The 13,561-nt window shown below is 35.3% G+C and overlaps 1 long non-coding RNA gene across 1 annotated transcript; it reads right to left on the reverse strand.

Moving 5' to 3' along the window:
* Positions 1-8,430: 8,430 nt before the first annotated feature.
* On the reverse strand, positions 8,431-12,975 carry LOC139872218 (uncharacterized). The gene is made up of 4 exons (XR_011766937.1): positions 10,040-12,975; positions 9,212-9,443; positions 8,839-9,081; positions 8,431-8,761 (listed from the first exon to the last, which is right to left on the reverse strand). It is a non-coding gene; the product is annotated as an uncharacterized lncRNA (long non-coding RNA).
* Between the last annotated feature and the right edge of the window lie 586 nt (positions 12,976-13,561).

Consider the following 13,561-nt stretch of genomic DNA (forward strand, 5'->3'; position numbering starts at 1 on the left):
TGGACAAGTTAAATTGGCAACAATGTTTTTGATATGCCAAACTAATTTGTATTGTGACTCATTTTCATTAAATAGGATGATTTGGTTTACTTTTGTTGTAGATGAGTCATCTTAAAAACATTAGCTATGGGGGAATCAGTTAATTGGTTAGATGAGTGTAAGGAGAAACACGGATTAAAGGTATCTCCACATCATATATATTTATGAGAACTGTCAAAGGCTACAATAATTATGTGATGCGCAATTTGGATCGAGGTTACTCAACGAAAGACCTTGGCACAATTGTGTGAAGGTAAGTTAATATTTTAGAGTCACCATTAGACTGTTTAAGTTTCATGCTTATTTTGGGTATATTTTAAATGTTGTATTGTTTCTAATCTAGTCTACTATTCGAGATCACCAGGTTGACAGTAAACATGCGTTTGAGTCTACCTTAAAATGTGATGAAGCAACAAGAGAAGGTATGCCTCTTTTTAGGTTGCTTGCATTTGAATGTTATTAGTTGTAATGCTATTTGCATATTCGAGAATCATTTTTAAAGATTGTTTACCTTAAGCATTATAAAACTATGAAGTAAGATTTTGATTGGCGATGAGTGTATGATTGGCAACTTAAGCTCTTATCTGGCTCTTGGTTGTTGGGAGCTTCTACAAAGAGTAATCAGGTGCAATTAGGTGCAACTGTTTAAAGGGAGATGAGGTCTCCTTTGTAGATGATAAATATAAATATAAACATCACGGGGATTGGTTGGTCGTTAGTTATATGTTAGTTTTCATGTTAGAGGCAACATTGTAGTTGTATACACGACAACAACAACAACAACAACAACAACAATACCCAATCCCACACGTGTAGGATATGGGGGAGGTGGGACGTAGACAATCCCTCCTCTACCTTAAACAAAGAGAAGTCATTTCTCCACCCCAAGTGAAACACTCATAAGAGTAGAGAAACTCCTCCCTCTCTATGTTCGACGGATAAAGAGATTGCTTCCAACGGACCTCCGGCCAAAAAGATGGAAAAAAAACTTAGTAGATTATTCCATTGTACGGGTTCATTATTCCATTGTATCGTATTCCGTGTTACTTAATTGTTTGATTTACTATACCATTGCATTGCATTTATAACATCATGAATTATATTCAACCATATTTATCTTTTTTCATTCATATGCCAATGATTATTCATTTCAATAAATTTACGTTACCTCACAAAATAGATTTTATAATCTCTTATTTTAAAAACCCGCAAAATCGCGGGTTATTAACTAGTAATAATAATAATAATAACGAAGAATATAGTTTAAGATTTTTGAACGGCTGATAATCTTTACCCAGATCCAGGTAAGCTCATTTAAAGACAAACTCATCCCTCCCGAAATTAATTAAAACCCTTCAAAATACACACACAATAAAATAAAATAAAATAAATTTATATAAAATAATTAAATTAATTCTAAATAATTAAAATATTCTACCTTACCTTTCATTTACACTTGAGATGATAATGGCAGGCTTCAAAGTAGGAATGACATTTGCAGAAACATTTAGATTTATAGGTCTACCCATGATATCACCATTTTTGGTAAATATTACAATTCTTGAAATCAAAGATATGCCACAGCCAAGGACGTCATTCTTATTGATGAACCTGTCCCCAAATATTGCTCTCCTTGATCTACCAAAATGCAACAATCCGTGATATCTTGAACAACACAGTTATATTATGGGTCAAAATTTTATGTTGATTTACAGGATGAGTTGAAAACATAATCCTTTGATACTTTCAGTCATTTCTTGAGGTGTATGTTTATGGATCCCAAGTCTGCCATCCTTTAACAGTGGTGTATTTAGCTGCACTTCGGTGTCAGAATCAGCTCCCGAAAGGCTTTTTCGCCCTAATTCTGATGATATAAGTACTAAAATCCGCAAGTATTTCATGTATTTTATACCTCAATCAAGGATGTATAAGATACTAACAGTTTTGAAGGGAACATCCTCTGGTTCTTGCAGTAGATTATTACACCAATACAAATCGAACAGTCATCATCACAGAGCCATGAAATAACTAATGGAAAACAACTTATTACAATTTTTATAAGTAAATTATTTAATTTGATTTAAGTATTAATTACTTGATTGTAGGTTGTTCATCGTTACTCCGTATATGTCACACCCCCGCCTCAGCAGTTATGACGTGACGTGATTTAGTTGTCCCAGTATTGATTAACTACCTCTACCATGTGACCATGCTCGACTTCTAATCCAATGTTCTTAGAAGCGTAGACTAAGGACCTGAGAATACATCCTAAAAACGGTCAACGTATTGTTGGTGAGTTCATAGGTTTACAGTAACATAGACCACAAGATTTCACAGTTTATAAACATTTATAAACGGATTAAAAACATCTGATATACATGAACTCCAGATATCGAACTTACCCAAGGTTGTACCCGAAAAATAAGCAGTCACTCATAATCCAAAGTGCTAAAGAACGAAGTTTGCGCATCCATCTAGTTGAAACTAACCCGGATGTGGGTTGTCAGACCCAAATAGATCTATTCAAATTATTTACGTTTACTAAACTGGTAACTAACCATACCAGAATCGGGGTTTAGGATTATGTAAGCAGCACTCGATATAATAGAATATATTTTTAAAAACTTGTTTTTACAACGTAAAGCATAAATCAAGCATGATTCTCGTCCCATAATGTAAAATATTTAAAAAGGGACTACGAAACTCATGTTAACAAGCTTTGAAAAAAAAGTAAGCATCTATTCTCATCCCGAGTATAAAATAGTTGTAAAACTAGTAAAAGTTGGTGGTAAAGTTTATTCAGATTAAATTTTGTATAGATCTAAAATAATAGTTTTCTTAGATGAACAAAATCTAAGGTCAACTTTCAAGGAACATATCTAGCTCATTTCTTTATGAATGTTAATGAATACAATTCTAAAAGTTTTATGTATGTGCTTCCTTTCTAAAACATTAAGCTAAATTTACAAATTCATCTTTGTGATTTAGTTATATCCATTTTGATTAACAAAGGTCAGATATGTCGATATTTGAACATACATTGCTAAAACAAATAAATAAAAATAGTTACACATGTCATTAAAGTAAGAAATTTTACGAAAGATGTTAAACATATATGTTAACATGTGGTAAAAAGGATAGTTCTAGAAAAATTAGTTAACATATTTTTTAAGTCGTGAGTTTGTGAATGAAAATCTTGACTGTTTTTGGCTTAAGGTTACATGTGGTGTTTTAACAAGTTTTACATGTCTTCAAGTTATCAAATCTTGATATAAGTTTAGTTTTATCTATTATAACATATTTACATAATATTTACAACCACATACTTAGAAGATAAAGAATACCCTTTGATGTGTTTAAGACACAATATGTTACTAGTTTTAAATCGTATTAGATCTTTACAAGAGGGCATTATATATAGAAGAAATTAATAGAGTTAGAGACTATTATATCTAGAAGATGAAGATGAAGATATGAAGAAAAAATGAAGATTTATGAAGGTGGTTGAATGTGTTCTTGTAAAGTGAAAGAGTTATTGTAGGTGAGAAATAAAGTTTATGAAGTGAATATGTGTGTGTGTTTGGTCGATTTTAATAAGGAATGAGGGAGGAGAAAGTCAAAGTTAGTTGTAACATTATGATTATGCTTTGCATGATCTTGCATGCATGCATATGAGATGACAATTAATTTAAGTGTTTTCAAAATTATGATACATGTATTAGTGTATTATACATGCATTATATATATATATATATATATATATATATATATATATATATATATATATATATATATATATATATATATATATATATATATATATATATATATGTATTATTTATATTTGGTTTGAGCCCATTAGTTTGTGTTTAGCTATGTAAAGCCCATGTAATATCTTTATATATTGACATAATGAGAATGAAAAAGTCATTGAAAAATAATGACAATTTTATGGTATTAGAGTCATATTAAGTTTAATTCTCTTTCCCCGAAACACTCCCTAAAGTTTCGGCCTTTCATTCTTAATATAAGTGATAAAGTGACGAGTGGTACATGGACACCGAGGGTCACTGCTCGCCTAGCCTCGGACTCAGGTAAACTCGGCACTATTTTTAATAAAAGCAATGTTTCATCGGTTATTGTCGGTGACGGTTCTACCATACATGTATTAACATCTGGAAAACTCCACCTTACCAAACCCCTACCGGTCCCTACACCTTCACAATATCCTTGTTACACCCAATATTGTTAAAAACCTAATTTCCGTTAAACAATTTAACAAAGATAACAAATCCACTATTGAATTCGACGAATTTGGTTTTTCGGTAAAGGATGCCCAACATACTCTCATTCGATGTGACAATGACTGCGATCTTTACCCTGTAACTCCATCCAACCTATCTAAAATTGTTTTGCTTACGTCGAGTCAACCTCTTTGGCACAATCGCTTGGGACACCCTAGCAATCATATATTACATACTTTAGTTTCTCGTGGGTTTTTTAATTGCAATAAAGCTCCGACCAAAACTTTATGTCATGCATGTCAATTAGGAAAACATGGTAGATTACCTTTCTATCATTACACTTCTATTGTCTCCAAACCATTTGAAATAATTCATTCTGATCTATGGACATTACCCATTCCCAGTGTAGGTGGTTTTAAATATTACACGCTATTATTAGACCACTATACACATTTTTTATGGGTCTATCCTCTTCCTAAGAAATCTGATGCGTTTTCTAAATTTTTACTTCACTCATATGTTAAAAATCAATTCAACGCAACAATCAAAGCTCCACAATGCGACAACGGGGGTTGAATATAATAATGCATCATTTCATGATTTCTTTTCCACTCATGGCATCGAGTTTCAGTTTTTCTGCCCACACACCTTTCAACAAAGTGGCATGGCGGAACGCATGATCCGCACCATAAATAATTATGTCCAATCTCTTCTCTTTCATGCTCGACCCCTTCCCGAATATTGGGGTGAGGTCCTTCATATGGCCACTCATTTACTCAATATTCTACCTTCTACATCCATCTTAAACGATATCCCGTTTACTTGAATTTTCCACAAAAACCCTAAATTCACCTACCTTCGATTCTTCGGTTGTTTGTGCTATCCACATCTCCTAACATATGACAAACTCGCCAAACGTTCTACACCTTGCATCTTTCTTAGCAATCCGGCCAACCATCGGGGGTATCTTTGTCTAGACCGTGATTCCAAAAAGATCATCATATCACGACATGTCACCTTTGATGAAATTCCTTTCGGTTCCATGAAACCAAACTCCTCTCCCTCTTATCCCTTCCTTGATATTCCCTGTGAATTCTAACCTCATCAATACCATCATCATCATGAACCTCCGAGTCCACCTACTCCAAGTATTCGTACTCACACCTCTACTTCCGCACCTCCATACTTACCCACGTCTCCTCCACCTTCGACCTCTATCAATGTCGAAGCCCCTCTTCCTTCTAATCCGACTTGTCCGATCACCTCTTCCTTCACCACCCAGAACTAACATCCCATGCTCACCTGTGCCAAAACCAGAATTAGGGAAAATTGTTTGGAAATGCATTGAATTTTCATCAAATTCCTATTATATGCATTTAACTTTCAGATGTCATATTGTATGCATTCAACTATTTAAATTGTTCTATTATATGTATTTAACCTGTTATAACAAGTAAACTCCATGTCACCTCATTTTTAAAATTACATTATTGGTCCCTCATGTTTGTTAAATATTGTATTATTTGTTTTTCTAATCAAAATTAGATTATTGATCCCTTACAAATCTAAACCTCGTCCACAATCTCTTCTCTTCTTCAATAATCCACAAACAATTGGTCCTTCAATTGTTCTCACATGTCTAGTGTACGAAACCAATAAGAAAACATATTTGGTGTGCAACTGAAATACAATTGAAGTCCTCATAAATCGGGTAGATCTGGTGCTTTCACAAATCTGGTGTACAAAAACAAGATCCGATTGAAGTCCGCCTCCGAACATCTGCAACTCCGACCACCATCTTCGGCGATTGATTTATTTTATATGCATTCTTCACCTAATTTGTTCAAAATTTCAAAATTAAATCTGTAAAGCTTGTCTTGTTGTAACAAGTGTTTGGCTGCCATTAGCTGTACCCACCATCTTTTTTATAGATCTTTAACATTATTTCATGGAAACCCCAAAAAACAAATTAGATCTTCAATTGCTGTTTGATATCGGCCAAAAAGTCACGTTTTTACCCCTGATATTGAGCCCTAAAATAATAAAGTTCTGAGCCTTATCGCCAAAATAATAGTTTTGTCAGTTTATTTTGTAGATCTAGTGATTACAAAGGCATTGAAAAAAGAATCAGGTAAAACGGAGCTAAAATGAAGATTCTAGAGGAAAAACGGTGAAAGACAAGTTACGACCCCGGAAACCAAGTTACGATCCCGGAAACAAGCAAGAACGATCCAAGGAATAAGCTAATCAGAGTCATATCCGGCCACCCGATCCGGCCCCTCGATCCGGCTTGCCATTGCCGAGTACGGCTTGCCACTTCTCGGACACTGCCCCTTGATCCGCCCCATTGATCCGGCTAGCAAAGTGATACTGGCTCTCGATCCGGCTAATTGATACGGCCTGCCAATCCGGGTTGCCACCCGGATCCAGCCAATTTTCAAGTATAAAAAGAGGGCGTTGGGCTCATTTTGAACACACACTCAATTTACACTTCAATTTTATATTCAATTAGTTAGTTAGTTTTTAGTTAGTAGCTAGCATAACTTTTATTTTTCGGAGGATATCCCAGCGTGTCACTGCGATCTCGGGCAGATTTCTTCAGCCTTTTTCAAGTTTCTATCCAAAACGCTTGTCTTATTTATTAAACATTTACTCTTATCTTTTATGTTTAATAATGCGTTTTGATATTACCATGATGGCTTAATTAATCTGTATGTTGCCATGATAGAAGTTTGGGTTAGCGTAGTTATGTTAATATAATACGATTACTGTTGTTGTGCTTAACTTGTGACCCCGATAGATTTGTATGCTAGTGTGATGACCCGTCCTAATCCATCCGGACAAAGTCCATATCTATTACAAACGATTCACAACAGTTGATTACATCGCGAGGTATTTGACCTCTATATGATACATTTTACAAACATTGCATTCGTTTTTAAAAGACAAACTTTCTTTTCATCTAAAGTTAACAGTATGCATACCACTTCTTAATATATCCAACTATAAATGACTTGATAATAATCTTGGTGAACTCAAAGACTCGAATGCAACGTCTTTTGAAATATGTCATGAATGACTCCAAGTAATATCTCTAAAATGAGCAAATGCACAGCGGAAGGTTTCTTTAATACCTGAGAATAAACATGCTTTAAAGTGTCAACCAAAAGGTTGGTGAGTTCATAGGTTTAATTTCTATATAATAATCATAATAATTAATAAGCCACAAGATTTCATTTAATTAAATGTGCAGGATCATTACAACTGCAAAAATCATTCATACGTTGAGTCGCCTGGTAACCGACCTTAACATAGAGCGCTTAAGATATCTGGCATCATACATTTCACTATTCAAATGTATGACAAGAACCCTTCGAAGTACTAAAGCATTTCCATTATTCGAAAATGGGGGTGGTTGGTGCCCGTAGATCTACCTTTAGGATTCGCGTCAATTAGTGTTTTTCACTAATTCTTAGGTTACCAAGCATAATAATAATAATAAGTACAGATATCCGGTATAACAAAACAATCATAGAATGTAGTTTCATGAACTTGTGCTTATTTTGTAAAACATTTATAAATTTGCATGTATTCTCAGTCCCAAAAATATAAAAAGTAAAAGGGAATCAAATGAAACTCACCTAATGTATTTTATAGTAAAAATACATATGACTATTTTTAACAATGCAGGGTTGGCCTCGGATTCACGAACCTATATTATTTATATATACATTAACACATATACTCGTAATAGAACAAGTTATATATTATTATATATATTATTTCAATTGGTTATATTTTCATGTCTATATATATATATATATATATATATATATATATATATATATATATATATATATATATATATATATATATATATATATATATATATATATATATATATATATATATATATATATATATATATATATATATACTTATATATGTTTTATATATGTATTTTAAATAATCATTTTCTTTTTATTGTAATAATAATAATAATAATACTAATAGTAATATCGTAAATAATAATAACTAGTAATGCATCGGACCGCGCGTTGCTGCGGTTTTTGTTGATTATGTATATTGGCGTTTTTTCATGTTGTAGGTAACTTGTGTTAGACGGGGTTTGCAAAATTACTGTGGATGTTTTTATTTCATGTTATCACTGATAAAAGGTACATGAAACTATAAAAAGTTATCACCTAATAGTGTTCACTGATAGCTTTTTGTTTACATGGATAGGGTTATTTGGATAGCTAACGTAGTGGTTACTATGTACGTTGAGAAAATGGCTACGATTATTGTTCTACATGTTGATGTTGCGTCTAATCTTTTTTCTTTTTTGGTTCCTTGTCTTCAGCTTCTGAAAAGAGTGTTATTTTTGTTCATGTGTTGCTTTTCCTTTTCATGAATTTTGCCGGGGGTCGGCAAAATTGGTGTGGTGATGTTGCCCGTAGCTTCATCTTGTGTTTTTCCTGTATAATGATGTAGTTGTTAGATGGTCCTCGTTAGTTTTTTTGTTCAATAAATATGCTGAATGGATGTGGCAAACCTGGTGATCCTACTATTTTTGTTTACGCCTGGTCTGAGTTGGTGTTTGTTCATGGTGTTGATGGGATGTGGTTGTGGTATATGAAGTATAGTTGGTCCATTGTGTATTTGTTGATGTTGAATTGGGTTATGTGATGCCCTCCTTCCAGTTGTTTGAGTTGAGGCAAGATTTCTCTTGCGTTATCGTAACCCATTGTTGTTACCAGGTTTTCGCACGTCGTTCCGACCAATTTATCAGCAGAATCTGAGAAGGTGAATGTTGTTGTTTCAGTTTCGTCGGTTTTTGGGGAAAAGTATTGAAATATGTAAGTGGTTATGTGCTTATCGGGTAGATTTATGGTTAGGTTTTTTGTCGAAAGTGTAATAAGTGTTACCTGATTATGTAGTATCCTTCGGTGTCATGATCTAAGCACTGCAAATAGGGCTGGGACATTGTGGAATTCTGTTTGGAGACCGAACATGAGAGATGTTGGGTTTGATATGATTTGTTCGTATCTCCTTGTCGGCTCGCATATGAAGTGAGATTCTAATGGCTGAATTTAGTTGTAGGATATTGGTAAGGTGCGTCTTCTGTTTGTAGTCCATATTCACCTTAACGGCAGTACCCTGCAAATTGAATGTGTACGTTACCGATTTTGCAATATTTGTTGCAATTAGCGATGAAATGAAAGGGCAAAAGTAGTGGGTGCTATTTAATACCAGTTTGTTGTCTACACTATGCTATCAATATGAGTCCATTGATGGACATTTGCAAAAGTTATCAAAAGACTGGAATCGGGAAATTATTCCTAATGTAGCAGTTAACCAAGAAATAAAGTAAATTGCAAACCACACAAAGACACGATAAGTATAGTGGAATAGGTGCCAATAATGTAAAGTAGATCAAAAATAAAGTTTTGCGACCGTGGCGTTAATAATGTTAATCCATATGGACCATCATAAAGGGCCATAAAAAATTACAAAAATGTAAAACGACAGTACCAAAACATGTAAGTCAGAACTACGTGCATATGTACAACTGTTGAAATTAACCATTTAAATTGCAAATATCGCCTAGTGACTTATAATGTTCCGAGATAATCATAACATGTGTTGAAAATGAGACCAATACTACATGAATGTCGTTAAAAGAGATGCAAGTATAGGATAGGACTTATTAGTACATGGTATAGTAAATTTGGTATGAAACTGACTTTACTTACGTCTTTGTCGATAACGATGCAACAGTAGAAGGTAGGCCTCAAATTGTTGGTATATATTATTGCCTCTATCGTCTTCAGTTTGTCCGAGGCGTAAAGTGAAGATTGGTACCTGATCAATGATCAATCCTTAATTAATGATGTTACTTAATTAAGGATTGAGTGTAATGAGATTGTAATGGAGGATGGAATGTTTGATGATTATTTTGGGCCCCGATGATCGTCTTTCACTTTAACTATCAAGTGATCAACCACCCCGACCCGGTCTTGATTGTTAATTAGCTTAATTCACCTTTGCGCGGTGTAAAAATCCCTTGGGCAAGATCACAAGTGAAAATTACAAAGGCTTAGGCAAAATGGCAGAGAATCAACAACCCATAAATGAGAGGCCAAGCTCCCTATTTATAGGAATCGAAATATCCGCGGTCTGCGAGTTACTTAACTATTCGCGGAAACTCAGCGGATTAAACCGCGGTCTTGCACTAATGCGAAAACATAACCGCTGAACTTCCTTTCAGCGAATATTCCACAACTTTGCATTATAATTCGTGTAGTTTTTCCTTTGGCCTTTAGCCAATAAAATATACATATACAATGCTATGTATATGATCAAGTCCCCCAGTTTATTATGATACATATTGCGAAACAAATGCATCATGATAAAATCTAAAATTCGCAGTTTGATCTGACCGCTATCCGCATTGAAACATATTTCGCGTTATCTTTGTTACCGTTATAGCAGTCAATGTTACCGTTTGAATTATCTCAATAGATAATTAACATAATTAACCCCGTCACCTATATATATTGTGACCTGAAATCACAAATTCACTACTCATTTTCCAAAGTATCAGAAAATTTCTCAACTCGTCAGTCAATCTTTATCGTTTTAGTCATTACTTGCAGCTCTTCTTTAATTTAAAATGAAGATTAACGAGTTAGATAGGAAGGCTGATCCAAAAACTCTGATCACCAAACTATTAACAAGCCCGGAAGCTAAATCGTCATCATCAAAAGAAAAGCAACCCATTCCAATCGTCGATTTAACCTCCAGATCTCCCTATACAAAGCCGAGCTCTACCAAGCGGCCGTCACCGCCGTCTTCGCAAAGCAAAAAACATAAACAACAGGAGACCCCCCCCCCCCACGACAATCCAGTTATATCGGAACACGAAGGGGACCAGCAAACTGGTATATTGCGGATTGTTATTGCATACGTAAAATATACATTAGTTTTATTTCACCAACTAACCAACGATGTTATTTTGCAGGCGATTCTTCTGGTGATCCTTTCTTTGTAAGCCCGAACACTCTTGATCAAATCACCGAATTGTTCCGCACTCCACCTGACTCTTATGGAGTGCGGATTGATAGTTTAGCAGGATATACTTGTGCTTCAGCTGCTGCTGCTCTGGATCAGCGCCAACAGATGAAGTTAGCAATCCCCGGCGAGCTTCGTCGCGAGTTCTCTAAACTCTCTGCGCTGGACGCGCATAATAATTTTGTTCAAAATTTCTACATGTGTTTCAATTCAGCATATGACGTTATATGCCGTCAAGAACAGTTTTTCAATGTTCTTGAAGCTGAACAACTAAAGTATAATGCTGAGAAGATCAAAGCTGAAGACAGCGAAAAACGCTGTGCTAATCTCTCCCTTGAGCTAACCGCAGCAAAAACCACCGTTGATGACTTGAAACAACAGGTTGCTGCTGCGACTGAGAAAGAAAACCAACTGCAGGACACCATTAAAGCACTGTCAGAGAATGTGACGAAACTAACAACAGAGCGAGACAACGCTCTTGCTGCTAAAGCCTCTGCGGAACTTGAGTTCACCAAGGTCCGCCAACATCTCCCTGAACTGGCTAGAAAGATTCTCAATTCCAAGCCTGTTTCTGTAAATTTTTCAACATTTACCGCCGCATTAAGGTTATGCGAGAGGGTTGAATTTATGGATGAGATTGCTATTCGCTGCCCACTGCCAGACCCGCTACCATCTGCATTAGCGGATCGCCTTTGCTCACTGGAAGAGGCGAAATCAGCATACGCGGTTGCTCAACAGGGCATAGCCGAAATTCCCCTCCCCAAGATAACCGCAATAAGTGAGCAAGAAGATGTCACTGCAGATGACATCATCAAGCTTGACTTAACCAAGGATTAGTACTCACTTTGTATAACAGCACGCAGCTGCCTCTTCGACGTTATTAATAAAATTTCGCTGTTTCATATTTTTGCAAGTACTTCTATTTTTATAGCGCTTTCATTATCAACATTCATAACACAAACTTGTCCTTTGCAATTTCCAACATATATTATTGTGCACATAATAAATGCGTACTTTTGCGAAACAATCTGTATGCGTATATGCTTATACGTTATGAATCTTCTAAGTCCGCCGAAACGATCCTTAGGCAATTAATTAGCATTGCGAAGCATCTAAGCATTGGCAAAATCAAACACTTAGGATATAAAATTCCTTTCGCAATAATTCGTATGCAAAAGTGAGCAATTTCATCACTTTGCTATTTAAACACTGCGAAATACTATAATCATTATGAAACAATCTTTAAAACATTTCATAACTATTCGTATTTCACAAATAAGCTTTTCGCATATTTTTACAAGTGCTTATTTTTAAAATTCCTACAAGCGTGATCAAGACTTGCAAGAAAAATAAAAAACAAAAACACCTAATAAGCATATCAGCCATTTGCCTTGAATCCAATGTCGCACTTTGCACATATATCTTTGATATTTTTCGCAAAACTACGCATAATATCGCTTTAACAAAACGGCATGCCACGCATTAGGTAAAACTCGCCCTTCCATATCCGCGAGCTTATATGAGCCTGCGGCATTAATTGCCACAATTTGATAAGGGCCTTCCCAATTAGGACCCAACTTGCCAAGCTTTTCTGCTCTGCTTGCTTCATTGTTTCGCAGCACCCATTCGCCTATAGCAAAAGACAAAGCACGCACTCTTTTGTTATAATACTTAGCAATTTGCTGCTTATTATTCGCTTCTCTAATAGCAGCCATTAATCGCCCCTCCTCAATGAAATTCAGGTTTTCGCTCAACGCAGCATCATTTGCTTCTTCTTCAAAGTTAACTATTCTATGCGTTGGTACCAGAATTTCCGCAGGAATGACTGCCTCAGAACCATACACCAAGCTAAAAGGTGTTTCACCTGTGCTTTTCTTAAATGTTGTGCGATGTGCCCATAACACATTGGGTAATTCATCTACCCAACCTGTTCTCTTTTCATATAATCTCTTTTTAATACCGCTTACTATGTCACGATTGGTTACTTCGCATAAACCGTTAGCCTGTGGGTGCGCCACTGATGTAAATTTTTGTATAATACTTAAATCAGTGCACCATGTCTTAAAAGGATCTTTCGCTATTTGAGCACCATTATCGCTAACCAATTCTCGCGGAATGCCAAATCGGCAAACAATGTATTCCCATACAAAATTTCGCACTTGCACACCAGTAATAGTGCGAACCCATTTGGTAAAGTAATCAAT

Source organism: Rutidosis leptorrhynchoides, chromosome 10 (assembly GCF_046630445.1).
Source record: "Rutidosis leptorrhynchoides isolate AG116_Rl617_1_P2 chromosome 10, CSIRO_AGI_Rlap_v1, whole genome shotgun sequence".
In the NCBI taxonomy this organism is placed as follows: Eukaryota; Viridiplantae; Streptophyta; class Magnoliopsida; order Asterales; family Asteraceae; genus Rutidosis; species Rutidosis leptorrhynchoides.